The 23,388-nt window shown below is 45.4% G+C and overlaps 1 long non-coding RNA gene across 1 annotated transcript in view; it reads left to right on the top strand.

The window, feature by feature from the left end:
• Positions 1–5: 5 nt before the first annotated feature.
• Positions 6–23,388, top strand: part of LOC137666831 (uncharacterized) — a 108,466-nt gene continuing 85,083 nt past the window's right edge. Inside the window, exon 1 of the long non-coding RNA XR_011048703.1 lies at positions 6–166. This is a non-coding gene — a long non-coding RNA (uncharacterized lncRNA). The remainder of the gene's footprint in view (positions 167–23,388) is intronic.

Below are 23,388 nucleotides of genomic sequence, written 5' to 3'. Positions count from 1 at the left end.
GTTCACGGAGCAAAAGTTGAACTTTAATCTGCAGTTTCACGTTTGGCCTGCTGAGCTCTGTGTGTGCTGGAGACAGAATGAGACAGAACAAGCCAGAAACAGCAAAACCCTGCAACGCTGCGTAGAACAGCCTGATCCACAACTCCAGTCTAACAAATGGTTTGTGGTAAGTCCAGCTTTGTTAGGTGCTGTGCTGAATGGCTCCAAGAGTGCCTGGTGTTTCATAGCTGCCACGGTGAGCTCCCAGTTCAGCGTGGTCACCTTGCAGGCGTGAAGACCAGGCTCAGCCCTTGTCTAGTTCGTAAATTTATTTCTATTTATTCCAGTGTTGAGCTGGCCTGTATATGATGGTTTATAATCTTAGGTGTTAATAAATTACGTTTTTCTGAAGGATGAATTTTCATCATTATTTCAGATAGGACATCTTCCAGGTCCAGTGTTTTGGGAAGTGTGAAGGAATTAAGTCTACTGTATCTTCGTGATAATGAAAATGGAAAAATGGCTAATGTGCATTCGTTATCTTTCAGTCCCAATCTGATAGGCCTGGCCTTGTTTGATACTCTACTGAGCCTGAAAATAGCCTGCAGGCATATTGTTGTTAATGCCGTTTTCTCCCTCAAAGCACTGGGTTACTGTCTAATTTCTGATGAGGAATTTGTTGGGAGATGGAAACTTCCTGACAAATAGAAAAGTTTTCGCCATTGTCGTCTTGACATCTCTCCTGTTGCTCCTTTGGTTGAACAGACAGGAGGTCGTATGTGACCTCTTTGTAGGTGTTAAACCAGCTGAGCTTCCCCATTTATTACACTTTCATTATAATTTCTGTTACTTTGTCTTTGGGGAGCCCAAGTCCTTTGCCTGAAAGCAGAGAGGGAAAAACTCGTTCTCCTGCCCCTAACCATTCCCTAAGCCTAGTAGTGGTTGTAAAATATTTCCTATTTTCTAGGCCACTGGGCGTATGATAAATCTTTCATCAAAACTGTCTACCTGGAGACATTTTGTGATAAAGCTATTTTTTTATTACAAATGTTCATCAAAATCCATGACTGAAATACAGATGGGCTCTCAAATTACTGTTTGTGTATAGGACAATATTTTTTCATATGCTATTTGTAAATTGGTCGTTGCCTTTGTGACTAAGGATAGCAAAGACACTACCAAAAACATTTAAACTGTCTTTTAAAATTCATAACCATATTTTTGTAAATCGTCACTCAATTTTACTCGAGTCCCTTTTGATGTAACAAAACTGTTGTTTATGGAAATAATTTCAAGGGCCTGTTAATCATTATTTAATCTATACAGTTTTAAATATGCTAGTGATTTAAAAAATAATACTTTCAGAAGTAAAAAAAAAAAGTATGAGAAATTCTGTGCATAGAACAGACCATGCTTTTACTGAACAGAGTTTAATTTGATTTTATAGGCTATGTAAATCCACTGATGTTATGAGATATGAAAATTTCCCTGTTATTTGCATACACAATGCAATGACACTACTGTGAACCAGAGCCCTGGGTCTGCACAGCTCTGAACTTGGTATCTTTTGTACCACAGGCTTTCAAGGACATTATATTAGAATTATATGTATTAGAATTATATGCACGCTGCATTCAGCAAGATACTTTTGTCATTGAGGATGAACTTCTGGAGTCTCAGCATTTGTTTACTAATATATTTAGTTTAATTTGTTAAAGTCAGGTGAATGGCAGAAAACAAGTACTGTAAATAGCATCTCTACTGCAGATAAAATCATTACTGCATTTTCACTTTATCTCTTACATTGTCAAGAACTTGATTGTGTTTCATTGTGAAGGTGTAAAATAGTGTTATTTGCATATCAAATTGCCCATACTTCATAAGTACAAGAGCAATCCCTCCAGTAATAATATTAAAAAACAAAGTATTTGAGATCTGTATTTATTCAGTTGGATGACTTCATAAAAAAGTCAGGATATCAGGATTTAGTGTATCAGGATTTTAGTGTCTTGTCAGATCGCAATGCTGAAACTATTTACAGAAGTTACCCAGACTTGATGCATTTTTACTGTTTGCTGAAGTTGATAGATGTAAATAGACGCAGTTCTGTTCAAAACATGTCTTTGTTCAAGCCTTTCTTGGTAAGCCAGAGAAGCTCGTCCCGGCTGTAGGTGACGTGGTGTATTTGGTGTGCTTTTCTCTCTCGCTTGTGTGTTTAGCTGTGCTTTTACCAGGTATGACAACGCGTGCTGTTCCCCACCATGCCTTGTGTGCTTGGGCCTGGAGGCTTTCTGCAGTTCCTTGGCATTTTAACATACAGTTGTTGCCTTACTATTTTCATGAAGTAGGCTATTTTCTTGCAGCTTTCTAGAACAAGATTGTTCTTTACACCTTTACTGTCTAGTATAAGAACATCTTAATGGAACATCAAAGTATTAGTATTCTTCAGAAGGGGGAAGAGGGGGCTAAGTGCATTTGACAGAATTTACTTTTGATTCTCCCAGGCTTTGGTAACCTGTGATGTATTTATGGGCTTTTCCTTGGGATGGAAGTGTGCTCCTGTGAGCAAGTGAGGCAGCAACGCAGAGTGCCTGTGGAGGGGTGGAATGCACGGTTACTGAGCGTCGTTAACACAGGCAATAAAAGGTTGGTTTTGAGGATAGATTACTCGTTCAGCCCCCACATAGGTGGTGGTTTAAGTGCAGCCTGAGCTTTGGTTACCAATTTTTTGCAGATTTGCAGTTTCAGGTATAGTAGAGTCAGTTTTGGCCTTGACCTTTCCGTAGTAACAGCTAAGGCCCGTGGAATTTACCCTGCGTAGGTCGTTGTTGCTGTCTTTAGATGATGTCGTGTTTGCCTTATACCTGGTTAAAAGCTCTTGGGGTTATTTTTTCCAGAGGAAGACTTGCATTTTGGGTGATCTTGTGAAAAATTCCCCGTTCACGATTGGTGCTATAATTGGATCTTTTTGGTATTTTTTGTATTTCCTCAACTCGCGTTCCTCTCCTGAGGGTCATTTCTTATTTGTATTCTGCCCATCAGAATTTTAATCAAGAGGATCATGGCATTATTTTTCTGCCTATTGATCCATCTTATTTCGGTTAGTTTCAGTGATATTTTAGTCTATCTTTACTTAGTGAATAAATAAAAAAAGATAAAAAAGTTCTGTGCCCCAGTGATAGCAGTTCAGGAAAACTAAGCTTGTGAGGAGTGGCAGCGTCTGTATTATTTTGAAAGATCAAGTTTTTCCTCTGGGAGAGTGACATTTTCTCACTCCAGCTACATAATTAAAAAGAATCTGGGAACACTGGTGCTGTTGGGTGTGCAGAGTAGTGTGCTGCCTTCGGGGAGAGCTGGTGGAGCTGGTTATTAAGCCCCGTGCTGTGGCTGGGACGTCGATGCGGGTACCTGGGGCACGTGGCGAGGTTCCTTTGGTGTCTCAGCAGCTGCGTTTGAAATGATGGGGAGGGGGTTTGCTCACGCTGTTTGATGCACAGTATCTGAAGAGCCTTAGTCTTCGTTGGCAGAGGTAAGCCGCCTCACTAGTTCACTAGCTGTTTGCAGCTCTTGAAAATGTCTTCTGGGTGTCTGAGGGGAAAAAACCCTTAAAGTGGAGAAATAACATCTCCAGAAGTTTCTGTTCCTCTGTAGTGGGCTGCCTGGTTTTGCTTGTTATTTTGTGTAATTCTCAAGTTACGGTAACTTCGTATCCAGGTGATCCAGAACAAAAGGTCTGTGATTTTTATTAGCTCGTGATTAGTGACGTGGAGGACAAACCACCACTGCCACGTGGCTGGAGGGTACGCGCTGGGTGAGGTTAGTGGTGACTTCCAATGGCTCTGGGCCGTTCCAGGAGAGAAGGGAGATGGTGCCGATGCCCTGATTGTTTTCAGGCAGAGGCCAGTAGCTGTAATCCCTAAACACAGCTGTACTCTTAAATGGAAGTTCAAACCAGGAACCTTTAACATTTTTGTTCTTCATGCTTTTATGGGTTTTTATTGCCATATAACATATTACCATAAAAACCTCGGTGTCTCCGTAATGGCTTGAAAACTGTTTCATTATTAGGTTAATATGAAGTTCTTTGCAGATAATGTTTTGTCAATCTTGAAGTACTGTGCATTGCATTCTAAAAATTATATGCTTATTCTTTATACTTACTGAACATGAACTATGACTAGCAAGGGTTTCCTTGAGATTTGAAGATCTCTTCCAGACCATGTTTCATTTGATTAAACTCTTCTTTTCATAACAGACCAGAGGCAAAGGTTTCAGGACAAAAAATATCTTTTTGTAAAAAAATTCCTGATTTTTCTCATTTCTGATACATTACAGTCAGTCTTTACATGGGTATTCCTTGCTAGTGTGCCGCCCTGTTAAAGTGCCAGCAGAGAGCAAGGAGGCAGTTTTCCTTCTGCTCAGAAACGTTGCTGCTTTGTCCATGATGTGTGGGAGCTTTCATTTCTGTTTTTGTTTCAGTCACTTTATTTGGCACTCAAGTGGGGCTCACTAGTGGTCCTTAATTTGCAGGATTGCTGCTGACACCTTAGAAAGATGTGTGGCTTTTACCATACCCTGTCACTCCTGTGTAGCCACTGATTTTAAACAAGAGAGAGTATTTTCTGTTAGCATCCCACCCTTGGGCCTGCACATCCTTCAGAGGACCCCCCCGTTAGTACCCCAGTTCTGCACTGGGTTACACGGGGTGAGGTCTGGTAATTGGTTTTGGTGGGAGAATCCCCTCTGTGTGTGCGGTGAGCCCTGGACAGGGGTGGAAGTGGTGTAAAGAGGGCTGTGGGGGTTGGTAGGAGTGACTGTGGGAGCAGAGAGCAGGAAGATTTCCCCTCCCTGCCTGATGATGGTGCTACAGCGCTGTGGGAAATATCGCTCCTGTTCATGGTACGTGGTGGATTCAGTTCTTGTTATCACTGCCATCGTTTCTTGGGCTGTGTGGGTATGAGATTGGCTATGTCTGATGCTGTTCAAGTGAGAATAAATATATAACTCGTTATACCTAACTAGGATTGTTGGATGTAAATAGGTAAGAGAGGGAAGACTCGATCGTGCTTGCCAGAGTACTGTATTTTTCATGTTAACATCCAGAAAAGGAAAGTAAACTCTATGACAAGTCAAGTAGTGACCCTGGGGCAGATTCCCCTCTTCAGTAGACAGGCTCACCTTAGGAGAAGGCTGTGCAGTTCCTAGTTTGGCCGGGTCTAACGTGGCTGATACAAGGAGACCTTTCTATAGCCTGTTTTTGTTCTTGATGGCAGGCAGTCAGTCCGCCCCAGCGTGGCAGACTTCTTGCCCAAGGATCTGAGGAGATGCTTGTATTTGTATTGGCTCTGCATATATCACTGCTTATTATACATCAAAAAATCCTTCATTATGCATGTTATGTTAAACATATTTAATACCTCTTGCTGAGATACGTTAGATAAGCTTTGAGGAGTTTAAATATGGATTTTCTTAAATTTCAGAGTAGGTATTTCATTAACATCAAATAAACATTCCAGTATGGCAGTTCACTTAAATTTCAGCTGCAACAAAAGAATTTACTCTGCTTTTTTCCAATTTTGAGTACTGCCTACTACTTTATACACTGTGAAATAGTCACAAAGGTTGTTTTTACAGTAGCATTCCTTTGCCTGAACTTCCACTTTGGAGACGCTACGTCAGAGATGAAGATAAACGAATTAACAGTCAAAGCACACCTTCAGCGTGTGATAGGAAAAACTTTATGTATCACATCATTAAACCAGAACAGAACACTAAGGGTGAAAAGCATTCATCTGGGAAATGAGTAAGTGCACTATTCAAAAACATTTTTTTCTGAGAAAAATGAGCTCTGCAAACAGAGGAAAGAACAATTCTAAGAATTCTGGGAAAGCCTGATAAAAACAGAGGCCGCATACAGGAAATTGTCACAGAATCACAGACCGGTCGAGGCTGGTGAAACTTGTGGAGGTCATCTGGTCCAACCCCCCTGCTCAGGCAGGGCCACCCAGAGCTTTTGAATCTCCAAGGATGGAGACTCCACCACCTCCCTGGAGGTACTTGGTCACCCTCACAGTGAGGAAGTGTTTCCCGATCCCCAGAGGGACCCTCCTGCGTGCCAGTGTGTGCCCGTGGCCTCTGGTCCTGGCCCTGGGCACCACTGGGCAGAGCCTGGCTCAGCACCCTCCCTGCAGGTGTTTTAAAAATCTACTTAAAAAATCAGCTGCTGTAGGAAGCTGTGAAACTTTCAGGAAATTATTCATTTTTACTTTGTTTATAGAGTTTAGGGTCTATAAATCATTCATTGAAAGACTTGGTTTGACTGCAGTGGGAACAGTGCTGGACTTCATCCTGGCAGTCACAGCGAGTGCTTGTGCTGTCTCAAGGCAAGGTCCTGACCAGCTTCTGACTCTGAGCCATGGTGTAGTCTCATCAGTGCGTTGGAATGGGCAGATTCTGGGAGATGGTGGCATGGTATATGGAGGACAACCTGTTTAAGTCATATCTCAAAGGACTGTAGTATTTAGTTCAACACAGCAAGACAGTAACTTGTCTTACACAATAAATTTGTTGTCGGCAAATACTAAATTCTAATAAAAAATGAGAATTTTTGTAATTGTACATTTTTATGTTCCAAGGACTGGATTTAATGCTATATTCTTTTCTTCATGGGTCCCTTGAAAATGGAAAACACTGATACAGGGAAACAAACAGAATGAAATTTGGCCTTTCCAGCAGTGAGGGCTGCGCTGACATCCCAGCAGTGCCCTGCAGGTCTCATCTTCACAGTCATTCTGCTCTGCAGGGCGATGCTGGACACCCAGTTAACTTGGAAAAGAGCAATTTTGCTAGAGTGTGAGGATCTAGAAGGTTTGACCTGTTTTATTTTGCTGATACTGCTGCTCAAGGAGTGAACAACATGACAGCTACGCTCGGGTACTGCCCAGGGTTACCCAAATGGACATGGAGAAAGGCAGCCAGTGTTTTCAAGAGTTTCTTGAAGAGAAACAATGCGGAATTCAGAAAAGGTGAAGAAGAGGTCTTGAGAACTGAGAGAGCTTTGCAGCAGCGTCAAACGAAGGGATCAAGATCATTGAACATGTGAGGCAAAGAACAGTCGGTTCTTAGGAAGCAAGAAACAAAAGCCATTGGAGTGTTCATTAGGCCAAGACTTCAGTGCTTGACGTGTTGCTTTGACACGGGCTTGGTTAACACTTGACAGACGGAGGAAACATGAAGGTACCAGAAAGAAAAGACAAAGAACTGTTGAGGAAAACAGAGAACAAATGAGGAAATACGAGCAGTTGATCAGAAATTTTAAGGATGAGCGGTGTGTCTCTCTTAACACTCCATATTGTAAATGTGAATGTATTGCACAAAAGGACATGATTTTTGTATACTTAAATGCATCTGTATGCTTGGAGGATATTTTCAGTAAGTACTTGTTTGTTGAGTAAACCAAATCACAGATAAATCATATTCAGCTTCACAAATAGATCACACTTTTGATTATAGTATTATAAAGAAAAAGCTCTTCTAAAATAAAAACACCCAAAAGAAGTGTGATGTCTTCTGCTCCTCCTCTAATTTGGAAGAACGGGATGATCTTGGGACTCTGGTAGCTCGTGTAGTCACATACTTGCCTCTGTGGCGGAATATTCATGCCCTGCCATGCTGCTGCCGAAAATATTTGCTGAGTAGCATCTTGCTTAGGTTAGACACAAGTACTTCAATCTCTTTGTTGCACAGTGCATTGTTAAACCGAATGCTGAATTGAAATTAGTGGTGCAAAACTTGGTGTTTCCTAACGTAAGCCATTTTGGGTGCAAAAAGAATGAATCAAGCGTGTCACTGTGTGTTTTGGAATATATCCTGGTTCAGTTAGGATAAGATCTTAAACCAGAGAGGTTGATTTTTTTAAATGAATGGTAAAAGTAAAGTGCCTAATACAGTTGTCTATACCCATAAATTGCTTTTTTATCATTTTATTTATAAGTGTTCTTTTCAAAGGCACTTTACAAGTTGCCATTTGCTCTGAAAATTGACTTAAAAATATATGTGAAGTTTGTGTTTGTTGCATCTGAGAGATGAGATAATCCATTTCTGTTCTGTGTTTCATTGGTGTTTGTAGAAGTTCTGTGGGATGAAGTTACAGCTGTGTCACTGACTCCTCGATTTATGAGCTCCGTGTCACCAAAGCCCATCGACTGTGGTCTTTTGATTTACACTTGTGATGAATAGTAAATTAATAAATGATGTGCAAAATGTAATTGAGTGCCGCTCACTCCCCTTAAGCTGTTTATTCTTCGGGCTAAGTCGAATAAGGAACAATAATGGTGTTGCAACAGATAAATCAATTACAGAGACATGTGAATTGATGGGAGCGGCTGGGCTTGTCTCGTTTTCCAGGAGACAGTGAGGAGGTGGCGAGATCCTGGTCTGTGAGAACCTGTGTGGAGAATTTCTTCTGTGAGTGGAAGCTGATGCTGTAGGCAAATCTGGGGAACAAATAAGTTGCAGTTATTTAACAGCCAGTGCAGTTTGCTGTAGGAACAGCTCACTTAGAGATGGGGTCGATCACTTGCAGTCACTAAATGAAATGGGATGGACGACTCTGCAGTAGTCAGCCAGAAATCATGGGCTTCCTGTGGGAATCACAGGATGAACGTTGGGTGTGGTGTCCAGAAGGTCAGACTGGATAATCATGATAGTCTCTTTCTAGCTGTAGAATCAGCAAATGCTCATTTTTGCCACACGTGTCGGTGGGTATGGTTCTGAGTGCTCCTTGTGGCTCTGAGGAGAGACCCCTTGGGCAGGTTTCTCCTGCTGCTGGGTTTATCCCTGAACAGGGACGTTACTTCACTCACTGTTGTACTAGAGTGTAATTTAATAATTGTGTTTCTCTACCAGGAAGAGCTGCCCTGCGTTTGTAGTATGAAAACCACTAACCTGTGCTTCCAGTGGAAGACATGTGGCTGCTCTGAGGCCTCAGATGAAACATGTTCAAACTCTGAATATTTACAGAAATGCTGAAATTTGATGTCACTTTTATAATTTGAACTGAGTTCTAATATGAACTCATAATAACTTCTATGTGTTATTATTAGTATTAACACCACTGGTGGTATTATAAAAAAAAAAGAGAATACAGTTCAGAATATTTGCCTGTAAATAGCCTCTTCCCCCCTAAAATTAATCCTTTGGGGTATAATCAATGAACTTTTTAGTAATACATTATTTGGTTAGAAAAAGCTTTCACAAAAATAGAGATAATATATTTTATAAAAATCGTGTGTTAGACAAATGTTAAGTATTTTACAAGCGTATCAGCTGTGCCTGACACTTCTTTGCTGTTCTTGGTTACCAGTTGAAGGTAATATCTGTAATTTATTGGAGAAAAAGCAATTGAAATACTCAGCATAAGATAAATGATCTTTTTAGCTGGAGTATGGAGTCCGTAATTACGGTGTGAACAGATTAGGAAAAACAACATTCCATCATCTCTCCTGTTCAGCGTTTGCAGAAATTCTGGGTATTTATTTAATATTTAAATAGCCCATCTCCAAGAGTGTTTCCATTGTTTGATGTGGTCGAGCAGCTCTCTGACACCCTTCATCATTCATCTAGATTATTTTTGTAGGCATACAATATTTTAAAACCCTGTCTTTTTATCTGCTGAGTATTTTTACCCAGGCGTTTTGTTAAACTGCTAATGAGTCCCATGGGGCAATATGTTTAAATTAAACATACATTAATACCTGTTATAAATTAAAGCCAAGAAAAAACCTCTCACTATATATATAAGAAAAACAAATACAAAGCTGAGCTGTGCTGTTAAATAATAGATGAGGAACAGGGCTGCCTTCCCCGTTCCTTTGGTGGAGGCGGGTGGGTGCGGTGGGGGTCGGGGAGCCGAGTTCGGGCTGGGGGACGGGCAGGTCCGGTGGCTCCAGTGATCGTGGAGGGGTTTGTCACCAGTGCCCGTGCTGTGCGGGGGGCCAACAGTGCGGCCCCCGTCCCAGCCTGGGTGCTGCAGCCTTGCCGGTGCGTGGGGCTGGGCAGCCTGCGGGGCTGTAACCTGTCCCGTGTCCCACCGTCCTGTGGGCCGTGTCCCACCTCTGCCAGAGCCCGTCCCCGTTACCTGCTGGCTCTCCATCCCCGTTACCTGCTGGCTCTCTGTCTCCTCCGCTGCTCCTGCCTCTCTGGGATGCGATGGCAGCGCAAGTGCCCGTGTCCCCGCGTGTCTGACCATGAGTGTTGTGCTCTGGACGAGCTGTTCTCATCCTGCGAGCCCTCCCTCTGCCTTGGCGGTGGGCTGGGGCCGGGGCGAGCTGGCAGCGAGAGCGCGGGTGCCCGTCAGCACACGTCTCCTCTTCAGACAGGAGCACCCTTTGCCGCTGGGCCGTGGGACAATCGTTAGCCCATGAGACTTCTCCACCCAAGCAGCAGCTTGGCTGATGGGGACCTTGGTCCCACCTCTTACCTTCCGCGGTGATCGCTTCCCCTCGCTGTGCTGCTCGTGCCGTGTTGGTGCTGATACCTGCTCCGCCGGCGCGGCCAGCACCCCAACACCCACCGCGGAGGAAGAGTTGGGTGCTGAAGGGCAAGGACTGAACCTCTGCTGACGTGAAGGGCTGGGTGAGAAGCATCAGTCGGCGCGGGGAAGAGATTCAGTTGTGATCAATACTTGGCATCTAGCTTGGCTTTGACACTGTTCTCCAGTTCCCTTCTCAGAGTTAGCAGGCTGTGAGGAGTGTGGCCAGCAACGCGTGAATCCCACCTAACTCCTTACTTACTAAGAGCTCAGACACGTATTCCAGGAAAAAAAAGTAATTTGCCTCTTTGTCCTCAATAGCAACAAGCAAAAACTTGCAGGAGGTGCCTCTGCTATGGGGCAGGCAAACCATTGAGGTGTATTAGGTAATTTTTTTTACCATTTTACCTTATTTTTCACTGGTTTAGGTCTAGTATTTCTATATGGTAGTGGTAAAATCTCTATTTCTTAATGGTAAGCAACAGAGTTATTTCTTTTGAATTCAGCAGAGCAACTGTAGGGAAGTAAAGCTGATCCCCTCTCAAGGTTTTTAGGGAAAAACACTTGAATTTTGCTTGATGAAGTTGTACTTGTCAGTAGATGGCAGCATATGGTCAGGCTTTATTTAAAAAAAAACCCCAAAGAAAGTAAAATCTTTAGAAAGTATGAAGGGAATGCTTGCAGAAGTCCAAAATATGATCTTTACAGTGTCGTTTACAAGTATCTATTTTTGATATAATCACTGAATATTTGATAGCTATTGGTCCTAATGTTAATAAATCCTTTTAGAAAGTGCTGTTGAGGAGCACGCTGCAGGAGCTCAACGGAGAGAATTCAGTGAAGAGTGCAGTGAGGGGCAGAAAGTCTCCCTTTCTGACTGTAGGGTCCTCTTCAGAGAGAAGAGAAGGACACGAACGAGGAGGACAGGGGTGTGGGGCTGTTTTTTCCTGCAGGAAAGTGAAGGCCTATGACCCATGCTGTGATCTAAAAGTAATGCTACAGCAAGGATTTGAGTCAAGTTCCCTGAGATCAAATGCACCCTGAGAAATGGTTGGGCTGTTGTGGGTTTTTTCTATTTGTTTTTTTATTTTTTATTTTTTTTATAACACATCTGGTGTTTGCAGTGCTGGCAGCGGGGAGCTGCCAGGGGCTGGGGCAGGGCCGGCTCTCGGCACCTGGGGGGCTCTGCCCCACGCACGGCTGGCCTTGTACCTTCCTACCTGTGGGGAAACGGGGCGTTTGTAACAACGCCTTGTGTGCTGTGCATTCTCTGGGTGCACTCCCTGAGCGGTGACGCTGATGCAGGGAGATGTGGATGATTAGTTTGTACTGCTCTTGGCAGTAGTTTCAATATCCTTATTTTCTGTTTATTGCCAGCACTTCCCTTTTCCCTTTTCGATACTGTACTTTTTTGCTTTAATATGTGGCTTTTGTTTTCATTACACTTATTTGTTATAAATACATTATTCTGCTACTGGTTGCACTGATGTCTTTTGGGGACTTTTTGCTTCAAAGACAGAGAAGGAAAGAGGGAAAGAACAGAGTTTTTCTTCTGCTTTTGGGGGCTGGTCAGGGCTGCCCACGGGCTGATTGGCAGCTTCTTTTGTGAGAGACTCTTTCACAAAGCCACGCTTCGTACCGCGCCCTGTCAGTGACTCTTGCTTTTGAGGCCATAGGAGAACTACCTGGGTACCCAGGTGTGTCCTTGGCCTTGTGTCGGTCCATGCTGGTAGAGGGGATCGCTTGTGTTGGCCGGGGCGTGGGTGCCCGACCCGCTGCCGCAGCTGCGGGATGCTGAGGGGAACCTGCTGCTGTGCTTACAGCCGACGGCACGGCTCTGGGAGCAAGGCTCTTGCTTCATCTCTCAAATCCCACATGTGTGAGTCCATCCCTGCCCTGCCCAGCTGCCCCAACACGAGGCCAGCCGGGGTTTGTCTCGCCAGGGCGATGTGAGCCGGCGGGGTGCAGCACCCCTCTTGTCAAGCGGTGCTTTTACACAGGGTTGTACGTGATCTGTTGCCCTTGTTCCCCTGCGCTGCGGAGGCTGCCTGCACCGGCTGCTCTGAGACGCTTTGCCTTCCTGGATCCTAGAGTTGTGCTTTCAGGGCACGTGAGATTGCTCCAGTTTGGAGAGGATGAAGAGACGAGGCAGGGACAAATGCTTGTGTTGGCAGGATGTAGTGGTTAGGGTTGATATACTGCGGCTGGTTAATACCTGGCCTGAGGAGTTAGAAGCAGCTTGTCTCTTTATTGTTTGTTTTTATTTTATAGCTCTTGGCAGATACCCAGAGAACTAGATGAGTCCCTCCTTTTGTTTTCTCCTGTCAGAAAAAAAACCCCAACACCCCTACGCTGTGCAGCACTGACACAGAGCGGTGCTGTGTTCCTGCGGGAACGCTGTGTCCCACCCGTGCAAGCCGGGGCAGTCCTGTCGCCCCCTGCACGTGGGTGGGGGGCGAAACCCCAGGGCGTCCTGGCTCTTCTGCGAGCAGAAATGGTGTCCCCTTGGAGACGACCGGGCTGCGGCGCAGGCGTGTGAGTAACTTCCCCAGCCTCCAGCAGAGCCAGGGGGTCGACGTCCCGCGTCTGAGCCCGGTTTGTTATCCACCACCCTTTCCTCTGTGGAGTTGTTACTGATCCGGAGAACACCTGGCAGACACACACGGTGAACTCTGCACAAGGGTGAGTGGTTCTGCGTGATAGAACTGGCATGGCTGTATTCAGTTTCCGTGAACTCACGTTTCTCCCTAAAATACTGGAATTCTGTGAACAGCATGGCCCAAATAAATCTCAACACGTTCATGGCATTTCTCAGAGTTACAAGTTTGCACGGGCACTTAGGCCAGTAGATGTCTATGTTGTTGGTTTTTTTATAAAAAGAGTTAAGGTGTTTACCCCAGCTGGGGTTCTAGAGGCTTTTGACTCTTGTATATTAAGGAGAAAATTGTGGTTTTCTTTTTTTTTTTTTAAATCCACTGATAGAATTCAAGAATACTAAAGCAGGACCTTCAGACCAAGAGACTTGCCAAGGGGGCAGTGAACCATGCTGTTGAGTCACCGATTCCTTCCACACTGGCTTCAACTGCAGAGGGACCGTGGGCACTGCAGGGGGACCGTGGGCACTGCAGGTGTTACCAAAGAGCAGCCAGTGAAGTGACCTTTTTTCATCCTCATCCATCCTCGGGCACGGCTCGGGCAGGAGGGTTCCCTGCTGACTGGAGGTGCTTTGCGAGATCTCGTGTGTCTATGAAACATACCAGTGCACACTGAAACAAATGTGTGCTGTGTTCTGTACACATACAAGTAGGTAGGTACGCATACCTACGTGCACACACACAGTAGCTGCCGTCCCCCCTTGTGTGAGGCCCTCCTGGTGGGATCCTGGTGTCTCTGCACGTGGCAGGAGCCCTGGGCGTCACGGCGTGCTCTGCCAACTTACCTGGGTATGAACAGAACAGAACGCGCGGTCCATTACAGCACTGAAGGTCTGTGTGAGTGATGTGGTGTGCAACCGTGCAGGGCCCATGGTGGGCTCCTGGGAAGCCGCACCGCCTTTCATCCCTGCTCGCAGTGGGGAGCAGCGTGGAGCAGTCCTTGGGAGGCAGGTGGAGTGCTGCATGGTGCTCTTGCTCTGCTCCACCTCTGTTTTCCCCAAGAGCCTCTTAAAGATAATGCTGTGGGGTGTGTTTTACATCTGTGTCTGTAGGGGATGTCGCCCTCGTGCTGTCAGGGCTCCTGCTGGCTGCCCGAGTCCGTTCCTACCCGTTGGGCTTCCTCAGCCCGTGGACCCAGCATGCCGCGTACTGTATGTGACAGATAAGCCAGGTTCTCTCCGAACTCTTCTTGAGCAATTTCTCTAATGTGTTAGGCATAAACAATCTTTCTTTCAGAGTCAGGCATGCGTGTCTCATTCTAATTATTTTTTTCCCCCCTCTAACCTGGTTTTGTTCAAGTTGTTGCCACAAGCAGTGGTGATAATGTTCTCTTTCCATTGTTACTATAGAGAGGGGATCTGCTATAAGTAGTGCTTAAACTGAGTTTTTCTTCATTGAAAATGTTAAAATATCTGTGGATGCGTGATAATGGGCCCATGCATCTACCCAACGTGCCATTTTCAGGGCAGGCAGAGATGCTGCTCCTGTCTCTGGGTCATCCTGCTGGGCTGTACCTGTGGTCACTGGGAAGACATATGGAAACACCTTCACGGCAGCTACTTTTCCCTTTAAAAAAGAAAAAAGTAAAAAGAATTACAAATAATTGTTTCTTTTCTGAGCCCTGTCTTTAATAGAAGTCTAATGAAACTATGTCAAAATGGGTGAGTAACTGTTAGACATATAATTAAACCTTCCTGTGTAATATGGGGCACTGCGAGACAAATGAACGATGAGATTTCCCTTCTGGATCTATTACCTTACTGAAAGCTGTCAATATTTTTTAACAAGAAAGACTGAAAAGGTGTGGGTTTTTCAAAGAATGGGAAAGTTATAAGCTGCTTAGCGCTCTAATATTAGCTCTAAAAGAAAGAAAGTGAAGTCTGTAGAGAAATATTGTTGGTTGTGTTGGCACCTGAGAGCAGGCGACGTCTTCAGCTGACTGCATACAGTATTTCTGAAGTGTCCTGTTGTTGTTCTGAGCCCTTTGTTTGCGGGTTCATTGCCAAGATTTAGTCCTGTGATGGTTTCTGGTTAGTAAAGAGATGAAGAATGCGATTGATGGCGCTTTAGATGTAAACAGGGGATGCTTGATTTTGCCCTCTTCATCACATCCTTAATGAAAGAATAAATAGGTATGAGGAGCCCTTCACAGCCGGGGAAGGAAATGTGGCTCAGGAAGACTTCTGAATGCGGCTCTAAACAGATTCCAGACACTGCAAAAGACCAAATCAGCTTCTAAAGTGCAGGGAAAAATAAATATTTTTAAAGGATTTCAACGTATTTAACATAAAACATGTTGATTTATAAGAGTGTAATTATTACAATCATTAAAAGACCATGATTATCATTAAAAGGCTATTATCGGAAATGAAATGCTAAAAACAAATGGTATATATTAAATAGGATCATACATATTTCATAAAACATATTATACTGTGAAAGAAGTTGTCATGTAGCCATGGCAATGACTTTTAAGTTACCCTTTTTGATGCCTTAATGCAGGGCTCTGCATGTTTTAGCGTCGAGCCTCTGAACACGGCAGCACTCGGGAGCCCCAGCAGGGCTGGCTGCGATGGGGCAGTGACACACCTCCCACAGAGCTCCCAGGACAAGGCATCTAAGCTTCAGGTGGACGTGCCTGGATCCCACAGACCACAGGCACATGTGTTTATTAGGACATAGATCGCCTGCACTTCTAAATGCCCCCAAAGTAAGAAAGTTTTCAGAGTATAATTAAAATGCAAAGGCCGATATTGACTTCTCAATTAAATTCAAGGCCAGGATGGGTAGGAATGGTTTTATTGTAGGCACGGGGACTACCCCTGATTGTCTTCGGTCTGGATTGGACATCTGGCTGCAACAACTTTTTTAGAAAAATTGGGGGTTCTGAAATGTATTTGTGCATTTAAAGTTCATAATATTTTTATAGCTGCTCTCTTCCTTTTCCATTTTGTGTCCGTCTCCTTTTATTTGGAGTGTTTTCTTTGATTTGTGTGTCAAAGAGCTGATAGGTACAGCGTGTCTGATAAGATCCAGCTGAGATTAAAATAAGCTCTGTTTTGTGGTGCAGAAGAGAGCAGTTTTTACATATCACATCTCATAACAGCAGAAGAGATGTTCACGTGGTGGGTGCTGAACTCTCATTTACCCTCTCATTGTGTCGCTGGCACGGCAGCCGGCGCTGCCGAGGGCATCGGGAGCCTTTATTACCGCGTTTGAACACAACCCGCTGCCTTTGTCACCAACGCGTCCCCAACGCTGAGGAGTCGGAGGTGTAATTACCCACGTGAGGTTCTTGCCGGCGGTGCCGAGTGCCTGTGAACGTCCTCTCCTCTGGCACACCAGGCTCGTCGGGCTCTCCGGGCTCTCCCGTGTCCCTCCTGGCTGGGCCGTGTGAGCTGCTGTGGCGTTTTCTTTCTTAATATTTCAGTATAAAGCATCATCATCATCTTTTTTTATGGGTATGGCGTGCTCTGTTGCTGTGCTTGTTTGGCTTTTATAAAGGCGTTGTAGGGAAATATCCCAGATTGTGCCCTCATTCTTCAGTTACACGTTAATTGCTGTGTTCAAGGCCAGGCTTTATGTCCTCACCTGTCTGGGGATTAAAATATGTCCGTCCTAAGCTGTTCCTGCAGGCCCAGGGCTGGAGAGGGAGGAGGAAGGCTGGCCCAGGCAGGGGAGACCCACGTCTGTAATTAGCAAAATAAAAGTAAGTGGGAGTGAATCACGGGAGAGCTTGGGATGCTCCAGGTACGTGAGTGACGTTTGCGTCGTTCACTTCAGGAACACTTTTCTTCCGTGGGTCGGTGTAAATGTTGTAGCTTGAATAAGAGAAGAGTTGGGAATCCTGTACTTTTTAAAGGGACGGAATTTCTTGTCCTATGTGTGACATTATAATTAATGCCTGATTAGGTTTTGGTTATTGTGGGCTGCATTTGCCTGTCCTAGCTGGCATAGGGCAGTGTGCTCTTCCAGGGCTGAGGAGAGAGAAGAGAAGAGCAGAGCCACCAAAGTCTGCCCACTCTTCATCCAGCTTCTGCGTGTCCAATGGACTGTGGTCGTTAGCTCAGGCTTGCCAAGCCTCAGAGAGGAGAAACAGCGTTTTCAAGGGTGTGAGTGCCCGTGAGGGAGGAGTTCAGGTGGGAGCTAAGCTGGCGGTGAGGGAAGCGGTTTTGGCTCGTGTTTGTTGTTAGCCGTGCGTTGGCTGGGGGCTGTTTGCTGGCGGTAGGTGGAACAGCGTCACGCCGCTGCAGCGACCGTGGTGCCTGCCTGCACCCAAACGGCCCGCCCTGTGTGCGGGGCAATATTGCAATCATGTCATCGTACCACCATCAGAGTGCCTCAAACGAGCTTCAGGGTGACACCGGAGTCACTCAGAAATTACACAGATGGGTTAGATGGTGACATTCGTGTCATCCCGACACAATGGTGACATTAGCATCTAATTATCTTGCAGTCAATTTAACATCAGTCACATCCTGTGTATCACATATCATACCACCTTTACTGACTGAATCTCCCAGGGATGTTAACTAAGTTCAGATCACTGAGAGTGCAGGTGATTGAGGAAGGGCTCAATGAATTCGATTGTTGTTGTGGTGCTGAGCTTTGTTTGGAGTGGCAGGGCGGTTTGCTGCGGTGAGGCTGGGGTAAACAGGGGTGCACACAAGGATGAAAATGAATGGAAAGAAAAATGAGGAGCTCGGACTCAGCCATCACACTATTCCTCCTTGGTCTTCTATCTGGCCTCCAGAGCCACCCAGTGTGCTGGGACCTGGTGTGCGTGGGGCAGAGGGATGGGCGTGCGGGAAGCAGGGCAGAAACCCCGGCTTTGCTGGGAGGAGGATCCTGGTGAGTAGCCCAGTGCAATTATAGCTGACCTGACTTCAATGTGTGCAGCTTCTTCCCATTGTTAGGGCATCGCTAATTTCTCATTAGCACCAGCTGCAGCCAGGGTCGTCACGGCATTATTGTGTGAGATGGCAAAACTTGGCGCGTGTGAGCGGAGGACAGGGTGATCGTTACTGTCATTACTGCAGACTGATCCTTTCATCCAGACACCCGAGACATCGCTGAGGCTGGTCAAGTAACAGGAGAAAACAGCGAGTAACGTATTCCCCAGCAATTCCAGTGTGAGCAAGATGAACGATCCGCATTAAATGATTCGGCCAGTTATGAGTCCTGGAGTCTTCAAATTCTGCTCTCCTGTGAGATGCTCATGTCTCCAAGAGGGTGAATTTTATTGAATAATAGTGAGCCCTTCTGTGAGAGCACATTACTCTAAACCAGTACCGCTGTTCTTGCTAATAAGCCCTCCTGAAGCACTGCTGCGGTGTCAGGTGCTGGGAGTCCAGCCACCAGAACATTTCCCTCTATTTAGTTAGATAACAGTCAACATACTTCAGAAATAATGTCTCTCCCTCAAGAACCATTCGTTGTAAGTGTCAAGTTTTCTGTTTCTCAATTACCCTTTAAGCATTTCTGGTTTTGATTGATCTTCGGTTGTTATTAAGGCCTTCCAGGCTATTTTATCCAGAAATGAGAACTATAAATTCATATCTCTGAATGTGATCGTACCTGTATTACAGGCCCATCGCAGAAAATGAAACAAAAAAATAAATACATCTTTACGTCTCAGTGTTACTCAAATGAGTTCTTATTTTTCTTTTTTTACGGGTGACCTGGTTTGGGGATAGTTTTATGCATTTTTAATGTGTAGGTAATCACCTAAATATTATCTTCCTGCTTAGTACTTAAGGTCACTTAAGGTAATTGCAAAACTTAGTTTTAATGACCTGGCTCGTAATGAATTGCATCGGCTATCCAGAGCAGTTGTCCTAATGTCATCAGTCAGCTGCTTAGATATTCACATGGGAAATCTTATCGTTCTTCACAGAGACAGAGAAAAAAACATTAAATTTGATTGCACTACCGAGCACCAGAGCCATAATCTTTATATGACAGTTAATGCTTTCATTACTTACCAATTCACTTATTATGTTACTCTTTCAAAAAGCTGAGCATCTAACAAATAGATCTTTCTCTTCTGTGTACGTAAAGACAGATAAATGGCAAAGAATATGATTGAATAAGTATACTGAATAATTTTATTTTATATGAATAGTTTTACTAACTCTTGATGGCATCTTTATACATCTTGTTAAATACATTTCGCTTTCAGATTTAGAAAACAGTTTTAATCCGTTTTACGTAGGCCTTGTTTCAACAGCGCCTGCAGTAGCTCGTTGGGCTCAGGCGGTTCCTAAAACCCGGCCTATTTCAGACGCATTCTTAGGCACAGACCTGGTTCGTGCCGCCTCTGACCCAGCAGGGTTCCTGCACGCCCTGTTAGCGTCCCGTCCGTGAGCAGTCCCGGGTGTGCTGGCGGTGTTTCTGCGTGTTGGAAAGCAGTCATGTCCTTCAGTGCCGTCCCCGTTGTTTTCCTTGGATGCACTTCGCTGAACGCCTGTTGGAGCGCTCGGAGGAGTCAGGTCTGTGAGAGAAGGAAGGGACAGCAAGGGAGTCACAAAGCCTCATGGAAATTTTGGTGCTGCTTTGGTGAGTTTCGTGAAGTTGTTGCATGCAGTTGTTTGGTGTAGCTGCAGCAGGTGCCTTCGGTGCAGCCTGGCCTCTTGCTGAGGAAACAACGCAAAGAGTGCTTGAAAATTCTGTTTGATATCTAGAAAGAAATGAGATTTGGCCACGTTTTCTGCTGCCCATTCATACGTGCATGATGGATAGAGGCAAGTACAAAGAGATACAGGATCTTATCAAGTTGCCTGCCCGGTGCTGAGGGACACAGGTAACCGCTGCGCGCCTCTGTCTCATGCTGGCATCAGAAGAGCTGTATCCATAATTTTGCCTTTAATTAAAACCGGGGGTTGTTTAATTTGTTCCCTGCAATGGTATTGGAGATGTATCCAACAGCAGGCACAGTACCTGCCAACTTTACTCCGATTCAGTAGTGCTTGCTGTGCACCTCTGCTTAAGCTCTGAAACCAAAACTCTTCAGCAGTCTAAGGCTTTAGCTTATTTTTAAGTGATTATAGTGCAGGTAATAAAGCTTTCATGTGGAGTGAGAGGGAGACGAACATTAAAATAGTCAGGTTAAGTGGCACAATAATTGAACCTGCTCACAAGTGGGAAGGAAGCCCTTTCTGTAATACTTTCTTTGCTTTGCGTAGTATTTGAGTCTAAAGCAAACAGGGTTTTTTTCAGTGCGCTGTTGATGTGTGTACACTTGATGTGCCACGTTAATAAAGCACCTGAAAATTGAATAATCGGCAGGTTGTCCTCAGCGCACAGGCTTGCCATTACCCAGAGCGCACACGGCAAATGAAGAGCTCAATAATTCATAAGCAGTGCTTTGTACCTGGCAGAACGGAGGAAGCGAGGGTAATCCTGCCTCAGAGTGCAAGATCACCCTGCAGTAAAGCCCTGCAGGAAGAGCAAACCTTGATCAACAAAAAGTGTCCGGAGCCGCTGATGTTTTTGTTTCAGACAGACAGCTCCTCTGTTATTACTTCCCAGACTCATCTGATCCTTACGGCTCGCCTCGCTCCCTCCCGGCGTGCCAGGGCTGTGTTCCCACCTCCCCTCCCGCTGTGCTCCTGTGGCCCTTCGTGGGCACGGGTGATCCGTGCCCCGGCCCCCGCGGAGGGCGGCTCTCCAACGGGCCAGGGCACCGCAGTGCCCGCACAGAGGTGACACGCCGTTTCCATCGCTGTCTGCGGATGCTGACATGCACAAACAACTTGGTAAAGTCCCTCTCTCGGTGCCGGATCCGGTGCGTCTCTGTCATTTTTAATACATCACCCGGTTTACAATCTGCAGTGAAATGATAACAAATTACCAACCTCATCTATTTTGTTGCATAGTTTGTTTTGTCGTTATCAGGCGATGGTGGTAGCTGGAGGGCAGGGCTGGCCCTGGCTGCGTGTCCGCCTCGGGAGCAGGGAACGCTGCCGACGTGACACCGGGCACTCGGTCACCCGCGGAGGGAGGCAGTGTCGAGGGTGGGTGGTTTTTCCTACCCAGAAGGCGCTCGGTGCTGCCGAGGCAGCGTGACTTATCCGTGCTGTACTGTGTGCATCGACTGTTAATCTACAGGAGTTAAATGCGCCTCTTAATTGCGCGCAAGATTTATGAACGCGGGGTTAAATTGCACGTCTGGGAGGGTTTTTTAAAATAACAAAATGTAAATTGGAAAGCTTTGCTGAAGTTTACAAAATACTGCTCTGTAGGTCTATCAGTTTCCTACCACAAGCCAGCCAGCCTTGTGGTACTAACCATCCATCTGGGTGGGGTACCGAGGGAAAATGGTCCAAATTAACGGTTATTGTAGTTTACTTAATGCATAAACTTTCCTAGGCAGAACTAATGCGGCTTTTCTTCGACTCAGCCAACCGTTTTTCAGTCTCTGTGTCAGGGAGCCGTGGGGTTTGCTTGGAAGCCGAATCCAAGAGAGGGCCGTTGTCCGCAGCCGAGCCCTGCTCCACGGCACCCGCAGCATCTCCCTCCGGACAGCTCTGGCTGCCCGCAAGTCCAGAGGAGCCCTGAAGCTGCCAGGTTAATGTAATTTGTAAGAGAATTAAGTTTAAGGCAATCAGGGGAATTCTATTTCTGAGTAAGAGTGTCCACACAATGAGGTTTAAGTAATCTGCGCTGGACTCCCAGCTCATGTTGGTTTAGATCAGCATCTGCCAAGCACCTTCTCGGGGATGAGCACGTTGGCGCGGGGAGGCGTTGGGTTTGCTCGTGTTCCAAGCAATGCCTGCGTTAATCAGCAAATGAGTTTGCTCTGCCTGTGCTAATATTGATTTTTTTTTTCTTCACTTTTTGCAAATTCTGGCTGATGAATTTCCTGGCAAGAGTGCTGGCCAAAAAAGAAAATTTTGGTCAAATGTTGTAGGATTTTGATGGCATATGATATGAGGGTTTGGATCCCAGAGTATATTTGCTAGAACCCAATTCTAAAGTTCACCTTGCCAAGAAAAATACAAAATATTGTCTGACTTGCTTGCTAACAGGCAGCAGACAAAATTACTTCCAGGATGAGTTCAGTGAATGGCTTAATCTGTAAAAGAGAGCTGCGGTCTCCGAGGCAAAGGCTGTTGAATAGTTAGAACAGTTACTTGCTGTATTTTATTTACCCAACTCCCAATGCACATTGTGACCTCTCAGAGTTTCACAACTGAACATAGCTCAGGAGCACCTGCTGTATCTGAGTGCTTACGATCAAGGTAAAGAAAATCTTGTTTAATTACAGCAGCTTTGCGGCCTGTCTCCTCCGTGGCAGGGTGACTGTGTGATCCCTGCGTGTCCAACAGGGATGTATCAGCACGGTGGTTGCCCACACACCTCCTCCCTCCCTGAAGGGCTGAGCAGTGGGCGCTGCAGCTCTGGTCCCTCCGCTGGCAGGAGCTGGTGGCTTGTGTCCAGGGGTCTGGCCCTTGCCAGCACCCGAGGACTGGACGGAGGAGGCTCGTGGTGGGAGCCCATTGCTTCCAGACGGGCAATGTGAAGCAAGAGCTTGCGGCTAGAGGCAGACATGGTCAGGGTCTCAATGAGCCTCTGTTGCGTTTGATGTCGTCGGAGTTATTCTAATTTTAAGCTAATTTTTTATATTGTCAGACTCAATATCATCAGTGTCACTACCACGCCTGTCTGCAGCAAGGCCATCGCTGCCGCTGACACCGTGGTCACGGTGTCACTGCTGATAATTTAAGTCTGACATTAGAAAGATTAATTTGCTGTGAAAATGACCCTCGGGAGACTAGTTCAGACACAGGATGAATCATATTTGAAAAATCGGATGTCTCATTGTTTCAGAAGTTCTAATTAACTTTTTCTAACCATCAGAAGTGGTGGATGCAGATGCACCGTGGCTGCCCGTGGGGTGGCACAGGGAGCCAACAGCCCCTTTCACCGTGCTGTGGTGGCGGGACGGCGTCTGTCGTGCTGGAGCTGCACCACACTGGTTCCATCTCAGCATTGTCCCTGGGAAGAATGAAAAAATAAGTCTTGGATAAATTCGGAGCTAAGTTTTTTTTTTCAAACATTTTTTCATCTTTTTCTGAAAAACCTAACAGCCAAATATTTGTGCAAATCTTTTCCTGCTCTTTGTGAGCTCGCGTCAGGTACTTGGTCTGATCAAGTACTTACAGCTGCCTGTGGTACCAGGCGGAGCAGAATCAGAAGACAGAGGTAAGGTTTTTGCATAGA

The sequence above is a fragment of the Nyctibius grandis genome, chromosome 8 (assembly GCF_013368605.1).
Source record: "Nyctibius grandis isolate bNycGra1 chromosome 8, bNycGra1.pri, whole genome shotgun sequence".
Taxonomy (NCBI): domain Eukaryota; kingdom Metazoa; phylum Chordata; class Aves; order Nyctibiiformes; family Nyctibiidae; genus Nyctibius; species Nyctibius grandis.
The sequence above is the reverse complement of the archived record's forward strand: the minus strand, read 5'-3'. Positions and strand labels throughout refer to the sequence as shown.